This window comes from Polypterus senegalus, chromosome 2, assembly GCF_016835505.1.
Source record: "Polypterus senegalus isolate Bchr_013 chromosome 2, ASM1683550v1, whole genome shotgun sequence".
Lineage (NCBI taxonomy): Eukaryota > Metazoa > Chordata > Cladistia > Polypteriformes > Polypteridae > Polypterus > Polypterus senegalus.
In genome coordinates, this window is record NC_053155.1 from 245547577 (window position 1) to 245574566 (window position 26990).

The 26990-nt window shown below is 37.0% G+C and overlaps 1 long non-coding RNA gene across 1 annotated transcript; it reads left to right on the forward strand.

Annotated features, from left to right (window-relative positions):
• The first annotated feature begins 567 nt into the window (after positions 1-567).
• On the forward strand, positions 568-21713 carry LOC120524670. Its single transcript, XR_005632815.1, has 3 exons — positions 568-761; positions 16965-17052; positions 20753-21713. It is a non-coding gene; the product is annotated as an uncharacterized LOC120524670 (long non-coding RNA).
• The last annotated feature ends 5277 nt before the right edge of the window (positions 21714-26990 follow it).

Consider the following 26990-nt stretch of genomic DNA (forward strand, 5'->3'; position numbering starts at 1 on the left):
CGCTGTATCAGCGTATGCTCCTAACCTCTCTCTCTCTCTCTATTTTGCCGAATACCTGAACTATTCTGAAGCAATGTTTGCACTGGTTTGTGTTTTTTGTACCTCACACCCTCACACACCTTTATCGTAAGAGCATCCCTTGTCTACAATGGAGCATTCAATCAGAAGAAAATATGAAGCTGGTTTTAAATTAAACGTCATTGAAGTAGCAAAAGAAATTGGTAACTGCGCTGCAGCAACTAAATTCGATGCGTCAATATTCAATAATTTCACCTAATTAATACCTAATATACATATAAACTGACTACTTAATATTTTATAATATTTTTCTAGATTGTGACAGTAAAAAGGATCTCTAGGAGTAATATGTAAAAAAGACAAATTGCAAATTTTAATAAAAAGTCTGCTTTTATCTGAATTCTAGTTTCCTTTATTGTTTTTGCTTGAACCCCAGCTTGGATGGTTGTATTCTTGTCAGCTTCTGACTTTTCAATTCTTCTTTCTTTTCTTAGTGTGCAGTGTCATGGGCATTGGTAACCAGATATACAAAGTGACTGGAAGCTTTTAGAAAGTGAAGCTATAGGATTGAATAAGTCAGATGTTGTCTTAAGCAAATAAAGATGTTCTGCATCACTATGGAAACAGATGGGAATTTAGTTATGTATTAATGAAGAAATCACTGATGACAGCTGTAGAAAACTAGGGATATGGTGTAGTCAAAAGGGAGGAAAATGATACAAATGCTAACTGGAATTCATAAGGTACGGTTTACCATTCAATTCAGGATTACAGAAAGTTAAAATAGAGGACTCAGATGAGGAAAGGATGGTGATATCTGTCTGAGTGATTCTGTGGGAAAGGGGGTGCCATAGTACTGTATTTCATTTCAGGCTTTTAGGGTAAACCTTTTCCTTACAGATGTGATCTGTGAGGTTTGTACAGGAGCTGCTTGTTTTATTAAAAATGAACAAAAGCATCACCAATACAACCTGCACAACATGTTAAAGCTGAGCCTCCACAAACGCAGTAGACATCCATTGCTTTTTTCTACTCATCACTTTTTTAATCAGTTGTCAACACTGCCTGGTTTTTGGTGAAGGTGTTCTACTGTCAGGGTGTTCTGCTATTTTACATTATTTTGGTGCTTTCTAGATTTTTTTTTTATTTATTTATGTTTTCTTTAAATTCATTTTTATTTATCTTTTTTAGTTTTTGTTTCTATGCATCCTTGATGATGTGTCATTTTAGCTTCTAAAAGGCATCTTCAAGTTATAGAGCCACCCGTTTCCTGGAAACCTCAGTCTGTGGCCTTGTGGGCAACATCTTATTCAAAGACAAGCATTATGAGTTTTGTAGGGTTTGCGTTTATTTGTCAAATTTGTATATATGGGAATTTATTAGTATTATTTTATTTTTATTATTAGATCATTTCCTTATTTTGTCTATGATTTTGGCCACCATTTTGATTATTGCAACTGCTTCCAACTTGAGCAGCCATTTTGTGGATAGCTGATATGTTTCAGTCAGGATATCTTCCCATGCTTATCTGCACTTTCTGTTTTGTTACTATACTGGTGAATTTTTAATTTATATTTCTTGTTTTTTATTGAATTTCTGGTAGGTTTGTTTATTATTTTATATTGTTGTACTGTATCTTTAAAGATTTTGGCATTCCTTGTGTTTTGTGGGTTGACCTCCCTGAAGGCAGGGATACCCAGAATTCATTAATCGTGGGTCCCCCTTCTGCATTTATACTGAGGTCAGTGACAGGTCAGTGAGAGGGTCCCAGTAGTGGATTATTGAGGTTATGCTGTTTTTTTTTTTATTTTCTGTTTTATTTTATTATTTTACTAGCAAAATACCCGCGCTTCACATCGGAGAGTAGTGTGTTAAAGAAGTTATGAAAAAGAAAAGGAAACATTTTAAAAATAACGTAATATCCCTGACCATCTCATCTTTGTTGTCAACCATTGTAAAGATAACAGGTTTCATTCATCGAAGTGATCACTGCCCAAATCGGTACTCGTGAATCTAAGATGTTTAACAGGCATTCCCGGTATTAACTTGTGGATTTGCCTGCGAATATTTAGCGGCAGCGTGTCTATGAACGTAATTTAAACTTAAGCTTTACACCTTGCTTTCCTATTGATATGTCTACAAAGGCTTATTCAGCTTCAGAGGGTTGTCCCTTTCTTACTTCATCAATAAACAGCTTGTCTTCCTCTTTATCTGAGACATCACACACTGCATGCATGGGTTTACCTTTCCCAGTCCTGCAAACTATAGCGAATTGGTTCAATTTACCACATTTTTTACACTGTCTTCCTTTAGCTGGACATTGACTTTTTCCATCGTGTGCTTTGTTTCCACAGTAGCTGCACTTATGAATATGCTTGTATGCATCACTCGCGTCATATTCTTTTGCTGCCTTCTCAGTTGTGTAATGTGTTTTTTGTTCAGCACTCTTTGGAGCTCTTGCTTGTTCTCTGCGTACTGTGCTCACAGTCAGTTCTCATCTTCGTTTACATAAGCGCAGTCCTTCATCCATGAATATTTAGCAGCAGCGTGTCTATTGGATTGCTGCTGACAGACGGCATTATATGGGCAGGCACTCAATTACGTGGGATGTGTGATGATCATTATGTACGTAAGTAGGTTCCAGTTATGACAGTTACGCGTAGAATGAAACCTGCTTAACTTTTGTAAGTAAGCTGTAAGGAATGAGCCTGTCAAATTTCAACCTTCTACCTAAACGGGAAGTTGGAGAATTAGTGATGAGTGAGTGAGTGAGTGAGTGAGTGAGTGAGTGAGTGAGTGAGCGAGTCAGTCAGTCAGTCAGTCAGTGAGGGCTTTGCCTTTTATTAGTATAGATCTGCCCTTGCAATATTGATTTTGGGTTGTATATTAATATTTCTTTGCCTCATTTTTGCCTTTTTCTGCTTTTTATTCTGTTTTTGCTGTGTTCAAATTTTGTTGTCAATAAATTTTCAATTTATAAAGATTTTTGGTTTGGTTTGTGTCTACAAGCCAGAGGTCTGTGGTTATTCTCACTCTTGTAAGGCATTTTTGATATATTTTCCGAGTTTCATTACATTTTGAACTTTAAGACTCAGCTTCTGATTTTGGGGCTTCCCTAGGCCAAAGTAGTTGCTGTTAGTAGTTGGGGGTTGGCTGCCTGGGGTGTAGTTTTGGTGAAGTTCTGGCCTGCTTTTTTGGCCCTTATTGGAGACCTCACACTCCGCTTGTCATGTTGAAATGTGTGTATCACCTTTTTTCAATTAATTTATCGTAGTTAAACATCCCATTTCTTGCTGAGGTCCAACAGTGTGGTGGAGATCTTCCACAAAGCGAAACTAAATAAAAACAAACAAGCATTTAAAACAAATCTTGGATATAACTATAGAGAAGCACAAATCTGTGGAACGGTGCAAGACCACCTCAAGGCTACTAAACATAACTTGTAGCTCAATGCCAGAAGTTGAAAAGTTATGGAATTTCAAACATATTGCATAGGTCAGCCTGCCCCTCTAAACTTGGTTGCTGAACAAGGATGCCACTTGTCAGATAGGCTACTGTGACACCAATTGGCACACTGACTGAGTTGCATTAGTCAATGACTGTGATTTCAGTAGGTGTTCACATGTCAACATTCTCCAAGGCAATGCATAAAATGGTCCTTTATGGAGTGGCAAGGAAAAAATATACCTTTTCCCATTAGGAACTTTCAGAAACTTCACTGCAAAGATACTACAAAGATGTGACAGAAAGCTTTGTGTTTTGAAGAGGCTAAAGTGGAACTTCCTGTCCTGAATACTAAATAGAATGCTTGACATAACACTAACTCCACACATCAGCCAGGTATCACTAGCTCCACTGTAAAATGTGGTTGTGGCAGTGTTATGTTGTGGGGATGCTTTTCAGCAGCATGAACTGGTAACCAGATTAGAATTCAAAGGAAGATAAATGCAGCACAATACAGAAACATCATGGAGGGAAACCTGTTGCCCTCTGTTAGAAAGCTTATGCCGTTAGGAATGTTTGTTCATCAAAAGGACAGTGACTCAAAGGATACTGACAGAAAAAATGGAGTGGCTTAAAATGAAGACAATTGAGAGGCCTAGTCAGAGTCATCTTTGTTACCCTTTTGAACATCTGTGGCAAGACCTAAAACCTGATGTTTATTACCACTCTCCAGCTAACCTTGAAAAGCCTGAGCAATGTCGTAAGAAGAAATGTACAAATCTTGCCCCATTACATTATGCAAAATGAACTGAAACTCCAAAAGGTCTACTTGCTGTAATAACTCAAAAGAATGGTTTAACCAAGCACTGAATGGGAGGGTAAATACTTACAAACTGTTGACATTTCTGTTTATTACATTTAAATTGTTAATGGTTTATAATTTTCTTCATTTTTATTCCCGCTACAAATAAAAATTCCAAGACAAATTGATCAAAATCCCATATTGCAACAATCATTTATGTGAATAAAGGTTTGGGGGCTTAATACTTTTCAAGGCACTGTATTTGTAATGTAAATGAAGTCATTTTATCCTGTAATGTTACTTCATAAGGATTTTTTTTGAAGCAATAAGATAATTCAAATATTGAATTAATGGTAGCTTTATCTTCTGATATAATATGCTACTGTGGCTGTCCGTTTGTCTTTCCAGGATTTTAAATCACCTGTAGCTCGCAAAACCATTTGACCTATTGACCTGAAATTTGGTACACATATACAGTACTACATGATGTCTACTATCCGCTTTCGGGGTAATGATTGACTTCCAAGGTTATTCCTCTTTTTATTTTATTTTATTGTAGAATCAGCTCTTGGCAATGGGCAGCAAGGTGGCCGTGCGGAGCATGCGTATGGGTGCCTTTCTCATCCCTACCATCTTTGCCGTCACTTCCCCTACCTTTTCATATCTTAAATCGTCCTTGAGGCAGATTGAAGACAAGTGCCAGCTTAAGTGAAAAATTAAAGAAAACGTACTAAGTAATTGCAACACAAACACTGACTTAATCAGTTTTAACGTGAAAAGATGCCGACAAAAGAAGAGAAGAAGCGGGCCACTAGGGTGGAGAAAAGAAGAGCTGATCAGGAAGCAGCAACCACATCACCCTCTCAACAAACGAATGCTAAACATACAGAGTAGTCAAGTGTATTCACTATACGTTATCATGCAGTGCGCTGTTTCTGGTATAGTACATGTAAAATAGGTTACTGAATTACCAAATGCATACTGTTCTTTAAAAGTGTATGGCATGTTTTATAATTCATGTTGTTAATCTTCCAGTCAATTGACGTTTATTATTGTTAGCTTGACTGTTTTCTTCAAAGCATCTAGTTTTATTTATCAAGTAGAAAATAATCAATTATCATGACTTATCATCTCCAGTAAGAGGATATAGCAGATGCAGCATTCAGAAAAAAAGTCTCTGTTTGAAGATTACACTGATCTAATTGCAAAGAGTGAAAAATAGCTTTTAAATAACTATTTACTTGGAAAAGATGTTCATTCAAACCTTTGAACTTTTCAGGAACCCAACATAAAAAGAATTGGTAACACACCTTATGCTGTCACTTTATATGTAGAAGTGCATTGTGCCCAGCTACAAAGGCTTACTGTATATAGTGTGTTAAATTACACTGCCCTGTGTATGCACAGTTCCTTGATGTTTTGTACAAACAGATAGAAACTAGAGACAGTTTTTTTGGTATGATTTCTCATCACTGTTTTTTTTTTTAAAGTTGCCCACATTTACTTTAAAATTCCTTATCATTTTATTTTTGGACTAAACAATAACTACCCCTTGGTAAAGGTATATCATTAATTGTGATTACTGCTGCATGCTCCTAAATGTAGTTGTATGGAATTGAACTGGACTCGGTCAGTAATATCTATGGTGTTATATACTTTAACTGTGCTCTTTGATATACAGTACATAATATTAAATATGTACTGGACATTGACTGCTTCTTGAAGTTGTCTGACAATCCAACTGACAGATGAACAGACACTGAGATAGGTGGCCTAAAGTCCATATTTTCACTTGCTCCATTATAAAGCACACTATCAATTCTTTGAAGTGATGACTGTTTCCTAATTCTAGTGGAGGCACACTTCTAATATATAAACCCACAAAGGTGAGCACAATTATGCTCTTTCCAAGCATAACGGAACAGCCAAGAGGTACAGTATTCCATTGCCATCTTGAACTAATAACCAAAGCTGACTTACACAATCAGTCAGATAATGTACTTGCAGTTGGTCAGATAAAGAGGTATCCAATTTCTTTAAGTGAATCCAAAATGAATATTGTTGTTTCTTTTAAGTTGGTTCAGATAACATTGTGAGGCCACCAGTTTGCTTTCTTGGTAATATCATTTCATTTAAAATTAATCAAAGGTCCTCAATATTTTCCTTTTCAACTAAACTTGTTGCTGTGCTTTATTTGGGAAATTCAATACTGTGTCATATTTATGCAGTTTAGGCTAGGGGATTATTGATTAGGCTCAGCATCATTCCAGGGTGACATAAGTCTTCACTGGTAGGAACACTACATGTTTTGTCAGTGTAAAATATAAAATCATCTAAATAAAGAGTGGCAATTACTTATTGTATAATGAGGTTCATTTTGTTTATTGCTTGAACATGGGCTATTTTTTCTTTGAGGTTAACTGGTGAAAGTTATTTAGGCTTCAATGCAAATTTATGCAAAACATCTATTACACCCAATTATTAAATGGAAATTTTTGCTGTCTGTCTGCCTGTGTTTATTACCATTTTCCATACGCTATTAATGTTTTTTATAAGAAAATTTAACACTTTAGGAGCAGACTATTGCATTTTTTAATGAAAGCAACAGAAGCATTATCAAGCACTACTCAAAGTAAAAGGGCATTATGCCCCTTTGGTAGCTTCAGGTATAGTATGTGGAGGTGTTTACTATTGTTAGAAGGAGATTTTCTAGCTTCTACTAGTAGGGGGAGGCGTAATAAGCCATATCACTTTAACATAAAGGACAATTTAGCTGTGTCATTTTGCGATATAATATGAATCCTGGAATGATTTAACCTGAGTTCAAATCTAAATGAAAATGTTTTTTTTTCTTTTTGTATCCTTACACTGCTGGCAACTGAACATGGTCTGATCTTTTCATATCAGAAACGATCATCTATTACTCAAAACTACTCATATATTAATTACATTTTTATCTATATCAATTGACTCAAAATGGTCTACTGTAGAAAAGCCTAGATATGGAGGCTTTGAAGGACAGTTATTTTAAATAGTGTTTTGACCATACAATATGAAAGGGTTAGGGTTTTGAAATGTTAAAGCATAAGGGCAGCTAACTAAATGCACTTAAAATGTATCAGCTATCTATGAGACAAATATAACGCAGATAACATTCTAACCTAAACGAAAATTGCAGCCATGCTTACTCTGGGCTAAGAACGTATTGATCCTTAGTCAGTGATGGTTGCTTTCTTCCCCAATTTCTTGTCAACCTCAGCTGACCAGCCAGCAATGCTAAAAACAGAGGTGCATCATCTGTCAAGGATGTCTCTGTGGTGTCATCATTGTTTACACCAGAATTTTTAAAGTTTTCATAGTGGAAACTCATATAGCTATTTCAATTTACTTGTTTTTCAAAAGTGACAAAACAAAGTGCTTTAAATGATGAAAAGATAAACATGTCTTCAGTTAAATTGTGAACTGTTTACAATGTATCATCTTTATTTAGCATTTAGCAATCATTGCTAAATGATTTACTTTTGTCTACACTCACAGGGTTATGTAACTGTCATAGCTTAGCCAAATAAAAGAAAAAATAAATCAGGAGACAAACTGATACCTCTGAAACCACTTATATTTCAACATCAGTACAGAAAAAAATGAAACAAACTCTAGCTCTACAAAACAATATATGAAACAAAGAAAAGAACAAAAATATTCAAAATAGAATGAAAATCCATTTAAGCAACTGATTTTTGTGATAATTAGTTACAGGAAAAAAACAGAACTTTAAACCTTTGTATCAATAGATAGATAGATAGATCTTTATTTTGTGAGAAATTGCATGTATGCACACTGTGATCTGAATACACAGCAGAATGATTATTAAGAATGAAAAGTTCTGACTTGGCAGCCCCAGCAAGAATACAGTGCAAGGCAGGAACAATCACTGAACAGGGCACCAGCTCCTTGCTAGCGCTGCGACATCATGTACTCAAATGTTTAATTATTAAAAATATAGATTATTTAAATGATGTTAACATTTTATCTGTATAAAGTAATCAACATATTTTGCTGCATTTCATTATAAAAATGATATTGTCATCATATGTAAATACGCGCTTTATAAAGTGGCGCATGTTGTGTAATATTATAACTGTATCACAAGTTTACAGTGAGGTAATTGTACTTATAAGTACAAAGAGTTCTACAAGGAGCACTTGATGGACTGATTGGGTGCGCTTATATGAAACTGTTTCTGAACCGCGAGGTCCATACAGGAAAGGCTCTGAAGTGTTTGCTGTATGAGAGCAGTTCAAATAGGCAGCATGGCTGAGGTTGCATGTGCTTGATGCTATACTGATAATTCTCTTTTCAATCAGCTGATGTAGAGCTGTGATTCCACACTCAGATACAGTGATATAAATACTCTGAGTGGTGCAGTGAGAGTAATATGGAAAAAAGATGATCCACTGTGGCAACCCCTAACAAGAGCAGCTGAAAGAAGAATAAGAAGGTACAGTGAGTGTAACAACGCTAAAGCTATGGTATTTGGAAAAGTTTGGCCATTCTGTGGACCATTATATTGTTACAGGTTAATTACAATCAGCTGCCTTAAACTAATCTATACTAATAAAAGGCAAAGCCCTCACTGACTGACTCACTGACTCATCACTAATTCTCCAACTTCCCGTGTAGGTAGAAGGCGGAAATTTGGCAGGCTCATTCCTTACAGCTTACTTACAAAAGTTAGGCAGGTTTCATTTCGAAATTCTACGTGTAACAGTCATAACTGGAACCTACTTACGTACATATATACGGCCATAGCCTGCAGCTCGTTCGTCGTGTGAGGCGGAGTTGCGTCCCTCATCGTCACGCCTCCCTTGTAATTGAGTGCCTGCCCATATAAGGCCGTCCGTCAACAGCAATCCAATAGACATGCTGCTGCTAAATATTCACGGGTGAAGGACTGTGCTTATGCAAACGAAGATGAGATGGTCAGGGATAGACTAGTATTTGGCACAAACTTAGCGAAAGTGCAAGAGAAACTTTTAAGTGCTGGGTCTTAGCTAACATTAAATAAAGCCGTGGACATTGCAAGATCACACGAGATAGCACAAGCACAATTGAGAACCTTCGATGCATGTACTCTGAGCGGCTCACGTGAACTGACTGTGAACGCAGTATGCAGACTACAAGCAAGAGCTCCAAAGAGCGCTGAGCAAAAAACGCATTACACAACTGAGAAGGCAGCAAAAGAATATGAAGCGAGTGATGCATACAAGCATATTCATAAGTGCAGCTACTGCAGAAACAAAGCACGGTGTAAACCTTAAATTAAGTTCATAGACACGCTGCCGCTGGCGTTTGTCATGCCTACAACAAATATGATATTCGCGAGATACAAGTTTAATGAGAAGACACATGGTATAAATGAGACTTTTGATCACTTTGTAACAGATTTAAAATTGCTTTAACGGAGTTAAAATTGCTAGTGAAGGACTGTGCTTATGCAAACAAAGATGAGATGGTCACAGATAGAAGTGTTTGGCACAAACTCAGCAAAAGTGCGAGAGAAACTTTTAAGTGCCGGGTCTTAGCTAACATTAAATGAAGCCGTGGACATTGCAAGATCGCACGAGATAGCACAAGCACAGCTGATAACCTTTGATGCATGTACTCCGAGCTGCTCACGTGAACTGACTTTGCAGGACTGGGAAAGGTAAATCCTGCAGTGTGTGAGGTCTCAGATAAAGCGGAAGACGAGCTGCTTTTGATGCAGTAGGAAAGGAACAACCCTCTGACGCTGAACAAGCCTTTGTACACATATCAATAGGAAAGCAAAGTGTAAAGCTTAAGTTTAAATTACGTTCATAGACAAGCTGCCGCTAAATATTCGCAGGCAAATCCACTACCGGGAATGCCTGTTAAACATCTTAGATTCACGAGTACAGATTTGGGTAGTGATCACTTCGATGAATGAAACCTGTTATCTTTACAACGGTTGACAACGAAGATGAGATTGTCAGGGATAGACTGGACAAACACGGAATGTAACTTGAACACAATACATCCTTCAAATACGAACCTAATTGAAAGAAATAATGATAATCAAATCCTTGATGACAGCAACACTCATAAGAGTCACAAAACAATTACATTGACAATCATGTTACGTTATTTTTAAAATATTTCCTTTTCTTTTTCATAACTTCTTTAACATACTACTTCTCCGCTGTGAAGCATGGGTATTTTGCTAGTAAATAATATGCGGTTAATTTCAGTGTATATGATAAAGCCGCGTCAGGGATGTGGATCTAAAAAAGAAAGGGAAACCACACTGGAACAAAAGTACTGCTTTGCCTCTGGGTGCCGCCTGTTTGAAAAACCGAGCGGAGAACTTGCATATGGCAGGGTTTGAGCTACCGTGAAAATGTGCGTGGCTTTACACCAAGTTTAGGTTTTATACATCGCCATTTGTGTGTGGAAACAGGACTATGCAACATTTTTGTGCGTACACACCGTTTATACATGAGGACCCTGCTCTTTTTCAGTAAAATAAAATACTAAATAATGTCTACCCTAATGACATCAGTCAAGTATTACCTAAATTGTAAGGAGAAATACTTAAAATTGGCAGAATTTGATCCTGATGTATACAATTGCTCAAAATGTCAAAGAAATTCATCATCCTTATTTTTGTCCAAAATAGCCTTAAAAAGCTCATTATTTCAGGTTCTTTGGTCACATACACATATATTTCAATATTGCAGAACAACAAAACACTTTAGTTTTACTATTGCACCAATTATGAGCCAATGGTCTTACAAGTGTAATATGTTTACATGTATTTCATTGTGGATTATTAAATGAATGTACAACCTATTTTATTAAATCTTGGCATAATCAGAATATAGGCATGATTTAAAAGTGCTTATTGAACTAATCAGCTTACTGAACTAAATGTAAAGTGTATACTTAATTATTTAACATAAGATTGGAAGGTCTGTGCAACTCATCTTAGTCAGGCTTGGGGCCTATGAAGCACCCACTTATCACGCCTTTTCATGTTCTGGTGACAGTTAATTACTTTTGTAGATTTACTTATCTTTATATACTGCATCTAAAGAGATTAGAGAAAGAACCTTATTGCAAGTTATTTAAATTTGTGTAGAATTACACTCAACACAGCAGTCTGCACCATCAAATGTATTACTTTCATCATCTTCTTTGAGAAAAACTTACAAATGTAAATCTGAGAAAATTAACAAAGGATGCAAGAAGATGACGATAGCTTCACAATTGCTGTTACGTTTCATTTTGATTGTTGTGTTTACAGAAGCTTTTTTTAAATTATTATTTATTCTAATTTCTACAAAACTATTATTATTGTCATTGTTAACACCTTTTTTCAAAGCTCATACATTATACACATTATTCTGTACATGATTTGCTGAAAAGGCTTTTCTACATGCACACTGATCATTTTCTGTAAAAATAAGTACAACTGTAATGACTTTGTCTTTTAAAAATGTTTGACACAGCCCCTGTTACATAAGGAACCTGACTTTTTTTTTCAATAATTACAACACCACTGTATCCTGTCTTCAATTCACAGGAACTTTTTCCCTACTTAAAGAAACTTTTTTGTTCATTTCTGAATATAAAACACTGTTCAGATTGCATCTTTTTGTGTTGAACTGTTCAGAAGCTCCCTTAACCATTATTTCTAATTTCTAGTGTTTCATTTCTTGAATGCTCCACTGATTTCATTGTTAATAAAAGTCTTTTTAGACAAGCAAAAGGAGCTTTCTCCTAGAATTCCAGTTTTTCTTTTTTTAGCTTTGCTAATAGGTTGTGGCCTTCATCAGAAACTGGACTGTAGCAATGTTTCTTCATGCGTTTCTGTGCTTCTCAACCCTGTGATGTAATAATTAAATAAGGTTACAGTATTGAAAAATGGATCTGGTGACAGTACTCCTGTCATTATCTTAATTAGAGAAAAGCTGGTTGCATTAGATAAGTGACCTTAGTTAACACTATTAATTATTTAATGACCAGGGAGATTAATAAGGAACAAAATTCAAATTCTCTACATGAACATCCAAGGATTAAACATTTTGTAATAACAGCTGCTGAGCTAAAACTATGTGACAGACTAGTTTATTGTAAAAATGCATACAGCTAATTAAAGGCATAAACAACCCATAAGCAGAATTGCTTATATGTGTACAGTATAATCTCTATATATGTACATTTTATTTACACAATGCTAAGAAGCATCCATAAAGTATTAAAAAAAATTATCATCACACTTAGTGCAACCATCATGTACCTGTTTTCCAGAGCCATGTCATGGGTATCATCAGCACTAGTGAATGTGGACTGATGACCTGATCGTCCTTTATATGTACAGACATTCTTGAAAATTTTAATCCATTCGTAGACATTCTTTTGTCTTTCTGCTGGGTTAACAGTAATGTACTGCATTCACTTACTTTGGCCCGTTGCACTCCAAATTTTGGGGGTATTGGAGCAGAAGTTTTTATGGCCAAGTGTCATTCCTAACACCAGCCTCTTTTTGTTGCCTTTAATGACATGCAAGAGGGACAGTGACCTTATTCTATCTCTGGTCACAGGGATGTTCATAGTTCATGTTCATTTCCTGAAGTAAAACATTATGTTCATACTCTGCTGAAAGTTGAGAATGGAAATGTGCCAGAGTAAAATGGATAACAGCAGGCTATACGCAGAAGATGGAATGACCATGTACATTATATGCAATAAAATTAAAAGACTATAAACTAACAAGAATTAACCAGACTAGTTTCGATCAGTGTTTCAGCAACTTAGTTAAAGAAAGTTCACACTAACTAACGCTGGAGCCAACAGTATAAAAATTTTAAAACATTATTGCAGATACTTTTTGACTTATCCTCATATACTGTATATCTGCTGTGTCTAATGATGGCTTAGAGGGGCATTAGGGAGATGCACTATCTTGTCTAAGCCCAAGTGGTGCAGTGATCAAGATTTATCCTATGGCTAAAGCCTCCAGGTAATCTTCTCCCTGAGATGCTCATAATTCCTTAAATTCAAGAAATATTTTATAAAGCAATTTTCATTAAAGTACACAAAGAAGCAATTTATTGGGTGCACATTATAAAAGTTATAAAAGCCTTTACAATGACTCATAATCAAATCATGAACTCTTTTTTTCTTCAACTTGTCATTTTGAATGTGATTTTTTTAACTGTGTTTCTATCCAGTAAAATGCATAGACAGGTCCTGAATTCACTATTGCTGGTATAGAAGGATTTTCGGAGCATAGTTAACTCTTTTGTAGCATTATTTTTCCACATTTAAAGGTTTCACTTAAAAAAAAAATTAAAATGTTTTTGTGTTTTGTGAATTTTATATGTAAACTTAATATTAATGTCAAACACTGAATGCGCTTCCAAAATAAATGGAAATATTTCTTATTAAAGGCAAATATCAAACATAAATGTGAGTTGTCATGTTTAATGCTGACATGATTTCTATACTTTTTGGAGTACTTCTGGGGTTTTAAGATATGTTTTAGACTTTCTGATTTATTGAAATTTATTTTTTATTTATTATTGGCAGTCTTTTTGTGGTCTTGTAAATGACCTCAGTTATTTGGCATCTGAATTTGAATCCATGTGCTTTCCTATCACTGTAGTACTCTTGTCTCAATTGATGATATATCCACCATACTAGTGATGGGCTAAGCTAATTGATCCAAGCTTTACTTAAAAACAAAGGGTAGATTATTTGAAATCAATAATAAATGCAGTTTTATTGCTTAAAAACTCCAGGTGTTCTGCCCAGTTTATGTTTGTTTTAAGATTACAGTGTAACACATTACACCCTGCTACAGTGAAGGAAGTGTGTCATGTGGGACCCTGTGGAATAGCGGCAGGGTACCTGAGATAGAACCGTAATAGCAGCAGATTAAGAACAAACTACATATTACACTACTAAAAAGAGATGATATTCAGGTCACCGTTTATGTCTCAGTGAACAGCAGAACAACATCAGTACCAATTTAACTAATATGCAGCTAGTCTTGTTTTGGTTTTGTGCTTCTCCTCAGTTTGCTCACTTGGCCGTTTGGCGGCACATTGGCAATTAACATCTAACACTTTCTCAATTATTGACACGCCAATACACATTCCTTTCATTTTAAAGTGACAGAACACAAGGAAAAGGTATGTCTTTATGTAAACTTGTTAAAGAATAATTGCAATTGTTAAGCTACATCTAAACATTATTGACTTCAATTATATGAAAAGGCCCAGAAATCCCCATATTAAAAGTAAAGACGATAAGAGGTATTTCTTAGCCGAATCATATCTGAAGCTTGATTGTCTCTTTGTAACTCATGGGTGAATCTACAAACAGGGTGACCTGGGTGCATGGCCTGAGTAGCCAGTCACCAAAGAGCCTTGGCATATATGAGAAAAAAGTAATGCTGGCATTTAAATTTTTCAGCTGTACCTTATACTCTTCCACACAACACACATACATGGTTTCATGGTTTCATACATGGTACATTATATCAGTCCCCTCAATGTAATGTACTGTATGAGTTACCACTTGCTTAAATGTTTGAGAGGGTTATTCTCCACACTTGATTTAATGTATGAAAAATATTGCAGACAGATCTTTGAGTGGGGCGACACATGGGCCCATTTTATTATTATATGTAATGTTCATGGAGTGTGAGTGTCTGGACTTGTGAGTGTTCTGGATAAAAACCAAGATCCAGACCTTTAAAGACCTCTTAGGCACAGCCATCAGCAGTGTGTCTGTCTGCAGAGAGAGTGTTGACCTTGTCAACAGGTTTACTTACCTCGGCAGTGACATACAGGTCTCTGGTGACTCTCCCTATGAAGTCAGCAGATTGATTGGGAGAGCATGGGATTCATGAGGTTGCTGCAAAGGGGTGTGTGGTGCTGGATGAAGGTCCAAGTCTTTAGAGTCCTGGTACTTCCTGTCTTGCTATATGGTTGTGAGACATGGACACTATTCAGTGACCTAAGATGAAGACTGGACTCCTTTGGTACTGCATCTCTTCGGGGAACCGTTGGGTTGTGTCGAACGAGCAGTTGCTCAAGGAGTCCTGAATGAAGCACGTTAGCTGTATTTTGAGGGTGTGTCAGTTACAGTACTATGGCCATTTGGCGTGATTCTCCAAGGGCGATTCGGCTCACAGGATGCGTATTGTTGAGGACCCAAGTGTTTGGACCAGGCCAAGGGGACATAACACCTGGCTACGGCAGATAGAGGGTTGTGTGTCTGCCTGGGGTTTGCCAACCAGGATCCCAAGCTGTTCAGACATGTAGTGGGTGTGGCAATGCATCAGTTCATGCTCCCCAACCTGTCCTGACCATGGTGTGCAGGACAGTCTGGGGCTTGTGGGAGTTTTAATCTGGACTTGCTGTAAAAAAATTCTCTAATTACATATATAATACAGATGGAATAATACTTTTACTTAGGAATCCACATCAATGACAGGTTGGATTGGTCTTGGAAAACAGAGAAACTATGTAAGAGAGGACAGAGCAAAAAGTTGTTTTATTTTGAAGACTGTATTTCTTTAATGTTGGAAGTGACATTTCTATACATCTTCTACAACTTTGTGAAAGCCAGTGCAATTTTTCATTTCAGTGACGGGCTGGTAACATCACTTCAAAAGAGGCTCACTGAATCTACTGCACAGTCTTACTTCTACAGTCTTAGTTATGGGACACACTCTGGACCCCATGGATGTAGCAGCACGGGAGAGAATTAAAACTGAGTACTGTTATGAACAATCCTGCATATCCTCTGTCTGACAGAGTAACACTGAGTACTTTCACTTAACAAATCATTCAGCAGAAGTCTGTCAAGAAACACTCTTGGGGTTCCTTTATACAAAAAGCAATGCACTGCCTCACTCTGCATGTGACTGCCAAGTCAGGAATTTTTCTTCCTTTTTATATTTTCTTCCTTTTTACTTATTCTGTTGTGTGTTTGGAATGCAGAGTGTGTTTCTGTGTATATGTACAGTATTTATTTAATGTATTTATTTAAAGAGCTTCTATAAAAAGTAAAATTTACCACTGGAGATAAATAAAGTTCTTTTTATCTATGTCTATTCTTTATGTGCCCAGCTTTTCCTAATAACCAAATTAATCGAACAGTCACCAAAGTTTGTAAAATACCTAGTCAAAGAGGAAGGGACAATATTCGTAAGGAAAGTTTCATAGCAGCAAAAACTTCACAGTAGAGCACAATTTCTATATAATAAATATTGTGAGAGATGTCATATCAGATCTAGAGGACACCCAAGGATACCTCCACGAAATTCTAGAGTAAAACAGGATGGAAGAAACTGGCAACATCTTTCAATGTTCACTTTCTGAAATGATCACCGAGAGATTTCTTAATTAGGAAAACCAACTATTCAATTTTTAGCATATTGTAATTCAATACAAGAATATATTCAAAGAGTTAATGCTAAGAAAAAGGTAACTTCTAAATGATATAATAAAATACCATTAAAAGTTTTAATTAATTTGCCTTTGTCAGAAAACAGTGTTGATAAGTCATAATGCCTTGCAATCATGTAGTGAAATCAGCAGATTCAGAAAATGAATGGATATTTTACTTGTTTGTGTGAAACTGACATTTCTTATTTGCATTTGGGTAGATTGTTCTACAGCCATTCTAATTTCTTCTCCCATCAAAAAGATGTGCATTTTAAGCAGGATGGAGACATTAAAGTGGCCCATATGTAAGTGAGTATTGTTTTTTTTTTGATTCAGCATGCCCAGTGTGCCCAGTGATCAATCAGAATTACATCTATTGCTCGTTTTTGCCTTGAACTCAGTGCTGTCATGGCTGATTCTGTCTTTCCTTGACTGTGTGACAGAAAGAAATGGATTCAAAACTTTTGATTTCCTCATGTTAACTTTGAATGAACTTATGATTTGCGCTTGATGTTGTAGAATTTTAGTCTTCAGGGCTGTATTTTATCTGTTTAATTTTGTTTTGCTTGCTGTATCACTAGCACTTAAGTCTGCCCAGTTGAAAATGTCAGTAGATGTTAAATGACAAAATAATAGCAAAAATCTCAAGTAGTTTGTAGACCATTGCATGACTAAATACAGAGCATTGCTATATTAATTTTGAATTTACAGGCTCATTGCAAAAGCAGGAATCCAGGCAGGTAAATAAAGAAAGAAGTTCAGTTACAGCATGGGATTAGTCTCTCTTTGTTCTCTTAAAAATTAGATTAAAACAGAAAAGCACAGTCAAAAACACATATCTTATTTTCTGCAACAAAACAGAAATACTCTAGTTAAATAAGAGTGAGATGTTTATTTTTGATAAATGTTAATCTGTAATCATTTTTAAAAATGTTAACGACTCTACAATATGTTTGGTTTGTTGATTCCACATTTTCAAAATTGAATAGATATTTTAATCTATAAAATGTTGCGGCATACATTAAACCTACAACACAATTACCAAATAAGTGTTTTGTTACTACAATAAGCAGACTCAAATTTTACAGTAAACATTGTTAAATCAGGTCGGATGTAAATATTTGCATAGGTTAGGCTGCTGTACTAACAAATATTTATGGGAGACTTAAATAAATCTGACATGCAATTTTACATCTGGTGCAAGAAATGAAGGGTTATGTAACTGTAATGAATATGTGCGGTAAACATTTTGAAAGCAAAACATTAATTACATTCTGTATTCATTGAATCTATCACACCTTGATTTATTCTAGTATGAAAAGATATCATTTTGTAATTGAAAGCATGCAATGCATTATTAAAACATAACAATAAAAACATCATAAAATATAAAACCAAAGTTAACAATCTTTAATTGTTAAAGCACTGCCACCACACAGTTGCAAGGTCCTAATAGCCTGCCCATCGACGGCTTGTATGGAGTTTGCGTGTTTTCTTAATTTTACTTGAGACACAATAACACTAGTTTAGTGCTTCCCAAGTTCAATCCCGGAGGTCCCCTGTTGCTGCCGGTTTTTCTTCCAAATGCTTTTCAGCATCAGTGACATTCTTTACATCTTCTCATTGTTTAAATAATCTTTCTTTTATTTTTCTTTTCTTATTCTGTATTCAAAAAAGTACAGCGCTGGAAAATGTTAATTTATAATAAATGTAGAAATATTTGTGTTTTGGCTATAACGCTTAACTATCTTTTGTAATTTTCCCAATAATTCACTTTTTCTGTTCCCTTAATTGTATAATTATAATTATAATGACAATTAATAGCAAGGAGAACAGACATTGAAATCTGAGAGGCTGCATCACCTTCACTGAGTGCATTTTACTGTATATACTCACGTATAAGTCGGGTCTTGAAACCCAAAAAATCGATCATAAAATCAGCCACTGACTTATACGGCCATTCCAAAATGCGATATTTAAAATTTTTTTTTACATCTTCTTGCTTCCTCTAATCTCGTATCAGTTTCACAGACGCAACAAATTCTGTTGTAGCAGCGCAGTTACCAATTTCTTTCGGCACTTCAATGACTTTTAATTTAAAACCAGCTTCATATTTTCTTCTGATTGAACACTCCATCATAGATAAGGGATGCTCTTACAATAAAGATGTATGAGGGTGTGAGATACAAAAAACACAAAAGAGTGCAAACGTTGATTTGGAATAGTTCGGGTATTACCGTATGGTCATGTAGGCACAATACATAGAAAAAAAAGGCAGTGTACTCCGTGGTTATTCTCTTAGGTGGGCGTTAGCATAACATGGACCAATAGTATGAGTTTTCTGCATTCGACTTATATGACTGACATTATCAAATACCAGAAAGTATATGATTAAATAAAGCCCCGACTTATCCACAAGAGAACTTAAACGTGAGTATATACGGTAAATGCACTTTAATAACCTGGTTATTCACAGAAACCTAGTTTAAAAAATGTCATGTATACCCTAATTTCAGTTCCAGAAACCAGGATATTGGTCTCTGAGAACCCTGGTTGTCACCCTTATATTGCCCTGTGATTAACCAGTTTTGTGGTCATGTAAACCCTTAACCGCAGTCTGTTGCACTCTGTTAGCCTGTGCATTTATTTGCTTTGCATTGGCATCCAGCAACTAGAGGTAGAAAACAGTGGAGGAGTCCATAAAGATAAAGTTCCAAATGCTTGGATGATGAAAGTATTCCTTCTCGTGGTCGATTAAACTCTCAATATTTCAGAAACTGCTAAATTTATGTTGATGAGCTGAATGTACAGTGCTAAGCTCAGCAGCACAATCTTGGGAGGCAAAGGCCTCATGTTTGTTTTTGGATTAACAGCAACTGTTGATGATTTTAAATCTTATTTTTAGTACATTGTTATGACATCAGAGCATTTTTCCAAGGGAAAACTCCATAAATAAACTCACACATGTAAATGGGGGATTTTAAGAAACCTTAAACGGATTACTCGCCTTATTTTGTGGGCACATTTAAACGCACTTAACATCAGACTCACTAAGGCGTTAACTGGCAAACAATGGCTTAAATAATAAGAACACATGGGAAAACGAAATCCAAATCATGATGACAATAATGAAAATCTCGAAAGGAAGATAAATAAATCAATACATTATTTCCATGTAACAAATGCTTGGTACATTTCAATCAAAAACAATGTTTGTAATTCCTGTATTGACCCCCAAACACAGAAAGTATTAAATAACAGCTTGCTTAATTAAGGTAGGAGTCCAAATAAAGCAGGTTTGTTTGGATGAAAGCCTGCAACCACAAGACTGAGCTTGAGGATCACTACTCTAGCATATTCCCATATTGCAAATGTTAGCACTTTCACTCAATTTCCACTCCACTCAGTTCAATTTATACATATACAGCCCACTCTTTACAAAGATAAAATCAGACCTACACGCTTACAGCAAAGGTGAGTGGAACAAGCAGCACTGGAGATGAATTTTAAAAATAGGTCATAAGCACGCATGATGAGTGGACAGCTCTAGCAATCTGTGAATTGTTTATTTAAAGTTTGTTTTCATTCAGGCTGCATGTTGTAAGTGTAATGTTATTTCATTACGAGTAAGTTATTTCTACAGTCCATCTAAAATGTTTGATAACATTAAGCATTGGTTTGTTCTATGATAGTTGCTAATCATTATTTTTCAGTGTCAAATATGTGATGCATTAATTGTCCATCATTTTGGCATGTTGTATGTATGTGCACCCACACCATACGTAAACTGGATACAGCACCTAGCAGGTCAGTTAATGGCTTCCAGCACAGTGGACATGATGGAGTGAAGCTTGCCTGAGGTTTTTCTGACCTGTGAAATGACAGCATTATAACCAATTGTTACACACGTGTACATGGGAGATAGCTCAAGGGCTCAAATAATTGTGTTTCTCCGGTGGACCGGGGTTGGTGCTGTACTCTAAATATTTCTCCTTTTGTTCCTTTGCAGACCAACAGAAGATCCCATTTTCTGGAGACATCACTTCTGCTTCTGGTCCTATCAACCTACCTCCTAAGGATGTCACTTCTACTTCTGGTCCCTTTGAACCCACCTCTTCCTGTCACCCGGCTTTGTAATGGACATATTTCCATTTTGTACGTCTTTAAAGACCTCTTGCATTAATTTAACCTGATTGCCAAGTACCTTTTACCCATTTTACACAATGTAAACTGCAGAATAACTGAAAAAGTTCTTCAGAGCATAAAGTTTGTACGTTGTATTCATCATTTTTGAAGTGTAATATGTTTGTCATTTCAACACACATTATAATAATGGTTTGGTGATATAAATTATTATCTGTGTGAGTCATCATTTAGCAGGTTTGACTATATCTCCCTACTTGATCAAGGGTGTTGTCATTTCCCAGTATCTCCAAAATGTTGTATGTGCACAGGTCAGAGTTGCCATAAATGTAAGCATGTTCCCCCATCATGTTTTTAAGCTCTCAAAAAATGTGTATGCACATTTCAAGCTTCTAGTTTTTATGCATACAAAAGCTTTTTAAATGAGGCTCCAAGAGTTCAAGCAACAATATCTTATATTAAAACAGGCCTTGTGATGAAAAAGGTTGTTTGCCTAAACTCTGAGTCGAGTCAGCCAAATTCTAAGCCACATGAATTAACAGTTGGCAGTATTGCTCTTCTAATTACAGTTGTGAAGAAAACTTTTACCTTCTGTTGTCATTTTTTTACATTAAAGGTAAATTAATTTGACTCATCTACCATTTCGCATCCCTAAAGAAATTACTTAATAACATACTGTAACTGAAGAGGTATTATCAGTTTAATTTACACACACAGCGGAGTAAAATCAACATCTGAATGCAAGTTGATATTATCTGTCTCACATTTGGTAATAGGAGCACATAACAAGAAAAAGAAGAAAGGTTCCCAGTGCCAAATCCAGGAATGACACATTGCTGTGATCAGACTTGCACGTGTAATAAAAACGACTTTCATTCTTTTGCGATTCTGTATTGCTGTTATATGAGTATGGGTGTTTGTCTAAGTGTGCCCTATGATAGACTGCTATCCAGTTCAGCAGGAGTCCATGTCAGGGAAAGTTTTCAAAAAATAAAGAATAATCATGAGTCATCATTACAAATACAATTCAAGATGGATGTCCGTTATTTACACCAGATGGTGGAGCCTTACCACGTGAACAGCTGAGCTCTCCATGGTAAGACTGATCTATTCCTAATAGAGTAGCTTTCACTATCACTTAGGCTCACTTACATATGATAATTCAAAAGCTTTTCAATTATGCCAGTCAGCACACAGACAAATAGCACATTCCTTAATATGCTATCAAGTATCATCTGAAGGTCCCAAAATAGTTATTTACTTAAAAGTCTTGTGTAAATATCTGATGCATAGAAATAAGACTTCCTATATGTAAATTATCAGAAAACAAAAATAAAAAGTTAAAATGTTATATGAGCTCATCTCTCATTTAAATGTGTTGGTACAAATGATGTCAGTATGTCCTATTAACAGGCGGGCAGTTTCAAGAATTTTTTTCCTTATATTTGTGCATTACATAAAATTCTACTGGGAGAATGTCGATTCAGAGTAACCCTGTAATTAAATAATGTAGTTTACAAAAGGATGGATGACTATTTTAACTTAATGTATTTTACTATTCTTTCCTAAAATAGATTTCTATTTTCTATTGTCTGATTTTTATTTGTTACTTTTTTTTAATTAAAAAATAGAAATTGTAGAGCATGTTTTACTCCATATGCAGTACTATCATTCTTTAATTTCCCATTCAATGAGAAGTTACAAAGCTTGCAAACATTCCCAAAAAAAGAATCCCAATCTAGAGTGCATTCACTGCAAGGATGCAGCACTATCTTCTCATCCACTCTGCCTATTGTTCTAGTAAGAGTACGGATTTTATTTGAGTTTTTCCTTGCTTATTGAATATCTATTGTTTTTGATATTCATTATCTTTTTAAACTGTTGTCACATATGTGTGCCTTGGGACCACCTTCCTGGCTCTGATGATGTAAGCGATACCACTTTGTGATGAGAGGGGGTGCTGGCCTTCCTCAATCTGCTCTTCAGTAACAATGTGTTTTAAAAAAAGAGCCATCTCTCTTTTTTCTGCATATGCTAGTTTATAAAAAAATCATTTGAACTGGAGCATACTACCAACATTATTTACACTTCTCAGGATATTATTAAAGCAGAAACATTATGAAACAATAAAGAAAACAGTAAATCACTGTTACCTTTATATTTTTGTAAGAATATTTTTTAATTCTATGTAATATATAACAGAATGACAGAATAATTTGTAGGAAATTAACAGAAGATTTTGTTAGGAATGACATTCTTATTTTAAGTTACAAAATGAAGCTTTAAATATTGCAGAAAAAGGAATGTCATTCTCACCTCTATGAAAAATTGAAATAGTCCAATCCTGCCTCTCTGTCTGGGATAATGGAATTATTTGCCATTCCTACATCACAGATAGATTACTGCAGTTCTGTTTGCTTTTTCTTGCTGCAGAAGAGTGAAGTTCAACATAAAGCTTCTAAAGTCTTGGCATTAAAAATAATCATAAAAAGAACACTCAAATAATAAAAAAAGACTTTATGACCAACACCATCTAAAACCCACCTTATTAATCCACCCCTATTACAACATCCCCTCCCATTTGCTATATATTGCCTTTGATTCCTAATAATTTTCCTCTGATGATAACACCTGGTAGGTTGTGTATATAAATATTAGACAGGTGGCGGGAGCACTCAGTTCTGTCACAAAGTGTCAGGGTGTTGGTCCTGTATTACCTGCACAAATAAAGTAAACAGGTGCTCAATGGCTCTAAAATAAACATATATCACATCTATGGCTAAACATATTGAAGGTTCTCTTCAACATCAAAAGTCTAGGGAGCTTTGTCCTTTGCTAAGGTTCAGGTCCAAATGCAACACCAGAAGGGGCAGGGGGCCTCTTCTCTGGGCTGAGGAAGAGAAACGAGACAAGCCTTTTAGTGGCAGTGCCCCCTTGCCTCAGTGGGGTATTGCATACTGTACCTGCAATGACTCTCTCTCTCTCTCTATATATATATATATATATAGTGGTGGACTACCGGTGCCCTTACCTGGCTAGGACGCCCCCAACCATGAAAGGACCGGGGGAGAGTGTGTTTTCAAGAATGTTTCACCTGGCAAAAGGTACCCTTCTTGGATTGCAGAGGGGTCACACATTGTGAGCAAGGAAGCTCAACCTTGCTTGGGCCCTATTTGGCAGCACTTTTGCCACACTTGGAAGTGCTGCTGGAAAAAGCTCGTTGGGCACCTGGAGTCCTTCGGGGTGTCCTATAAAAAGGGGCCAGTCCCCATCATTCAACAGCCAGTGTCAGGAGGAAGAGGACAAAGCCTGAGGAGGAGTGCAGGTGGATGGAATGGCAGCAAAGAAGGGACTGTATAGGGCTTCTGATGATTTAGGCACTGAACTGTAAATACCCTAGGGGAGAGTGACAGGGGTAGGATTTAAGAAGTGAAGTGAAGTGCAGGATTAGGAGATTTTGGAGTGAGGAACCTAAAGGTGATAGATAATGGTGACAAGTGAAGTGGACGGATACATAAAGCAGTTGAAGGAGGAAATGAATCAAGCTTTGATAAGTGCTTAAAGTGTTGGAGGTGTGCTCCATAACCCAAAATAGTGGAGCCAACAATAGTGCTCCATTTGTACTAAACAAAATTAAGTAAAATAAACTTGCAGAGGCACTGACAGCTATGCGTCCTCCTGTTCTTATTTACCTGGATCGTTACATTAGTGTCAGAAGTAGGAGATGGAATTGGAAGGAGTGACTGGACTGGAGACAACTTACTGCATGCAGATTCAAGAAGGTCTTCCACCCAGAGAAAAGTACAGATGCTGAGTTAAAAAAAGGTCTGTTTGATGGCTGCAATAAATGTGAAGCAGGATAGTGGGCTGGTTTCTTTAATGGAAGGAGGCAGAATGTTTGGTGTATTGGCATCAGCACCAAGAAGTTATCTGTTGAACCCTCAGATAAGTGCATGTGGGCCAACGTCAGTGTGTGACAGCCATGTAAGAGGAAAAAGCAACATGGACGGCAACCTTCCATATTACCCGGGCTTGACGTAGTGGGAGGACTTTAAGCTAGCAGTTACACAGAAATGGTCTGAAAGATTTAGGGCAGGATAACTGTTTGTGTGTCAGAGGAGGCAGTGTTCCCGTTAGCAGGAGCACTGTGTGATGGTTGCCATGGATACTCGACATTTCTAAATTGTTTGGAAGACTATGCACACAAGATAGAGAGAGAAGTGGCCACAAGCGAAGAGGGAATGTTCCGGCCTTTAGTTGTGCTACTGAGGCCTGGTTAAGCAAATCTGTACTAAGCTGGAACACTATCATGGAAAAGGAAAATGGGAGGTGTACTATAGGCACTTTCATATGGTGGCAATGGCCAATAGATAGGGTCCACAAAAACATGCAGTGCAGCTGGCTGCTGCCTTAGAAGGGGATGTCCTGGATGATCTGATGATTTTTAGGAGAGGAGGAATTACTTGAAATTGGCACCCTGGCAGCTGCATTGGAGTGACGATTTGGTTGTGTATAATCTATTCTGGGCATCAGACAGCAGCTGGGGGAGTGAACTTGTGGCACAACAGAGAGCCTGGGCAGGTTTGCAGTTGAAATCTGGTCTTTGGTCTAAAGTGGCTACCCCCACTTTGAAGAGGCAGTCCAGGAGTCCACAGTCAGTGAGGCAGCAAGTATGATTTTCCAAGCCGACTACATTAGAAGAGGCACTGCAGATGGCACAGGAAGCTGAGCAGGAGCAATCGGAAGGATAGCAGGAAGGATACCCCTAGCTATGAGAAAATCCACACTCCCAGTCATTTTGCACAGGTTCAATGTATGCAAAAAGAAAAAACTTTGGCTATTACAGTTTTACCCCTCCCCCCTAAACAACAGTTACCATGTTCAGTAAAACCAACCTGTGACAGAGTGGGGAACCTGCAACGCTTCTGTCCACACAAGGAAAAAGTTGAAGTTAAAGCCACACAGCTAGCCCAGGAAAACCACCAGGGACACAAGTAGGAGGGACTTCACTGACCCCACAGCATGTCCCATCACAAAGTAGTCTCTAAGTAAGAGATGTATAAACCCTGGTGCCTGTTGGCTGATTGGTTGAAGGGATTTATTACCATCTGGATAAGCAGTTGTGTCTGTGGGACCCTGATTGACTCAGGATCAATTGCCACATTTGTTAGACCAGACTTGCTACCATGAAAAACACAGTGTAAGGATACAAAGGTGGCTTTGATGACAGCCACAGGTGAGACTACATCCACACTGGGATAAACCCAGTTAGCTTTTCATGTAGGTGGGCTTTGCTGGACATGGGAGGTCTGGGATGCCAAGATTAAAGACTCCTGTATCCTGTACCTGGAAATGGCTGTAGCTCAAATTGATCTAAAAAACACCGACTTTGACATTCCAGGGTGAAATGATTTGAAACCTGTGGACCAGATGTGAAAGGAGAAGGAGGACCACAACCCAGGTGCTGCAACCAAACCAAACACCCTTTTACAGTCACACAGATACCACAGGTGTAAGTCTGAAAGTATTGGAAAGAAATAAAGAAGGACTGACTGTCACTCAGCAGCATCAACTCTGGGAGCTCCTGGAGGACTTCAGAGATCCTTTTGCAACCTCACCAAAAGATGTTGGCTGCACACACTTAGTGCAACATCTAATACAAACAGGCACTGTGCTGCCCATTCGACAACATCCTCAACATATTCCCCTTGTCCCTGGGTTTAAACAGTGGATACTGGCAGGTGCCACTGACACCCAAAGCAAGGGAAAAGACAGCTTGTGCTACCAGCAAGAGCTTATGGTATTTCTGGGTAATATTGTGATTTGCATGGACCATGCTGTTCTGCAGTGGCTGCTTTCCATCAGGGAACCAGAAGGACAAATAGCTTGATGGCTAAAGTGCCTTCAAACATTCCAGTTCACTGTGAAACATAGGTCTGGAGAGCGACATCAAAATATGCCCTGTCCCGAAGACCATCTTTAGGGAAAAAGTGTACACACTGTGAGTGCCAAGACAGTCAAGAGGAAGAAGGTTCTACATCTGCAATTATACATTGCAAAGTGTTAACTGTTCCTGGGAGTGAGGAAAAGTGGAGGAGCAGTCA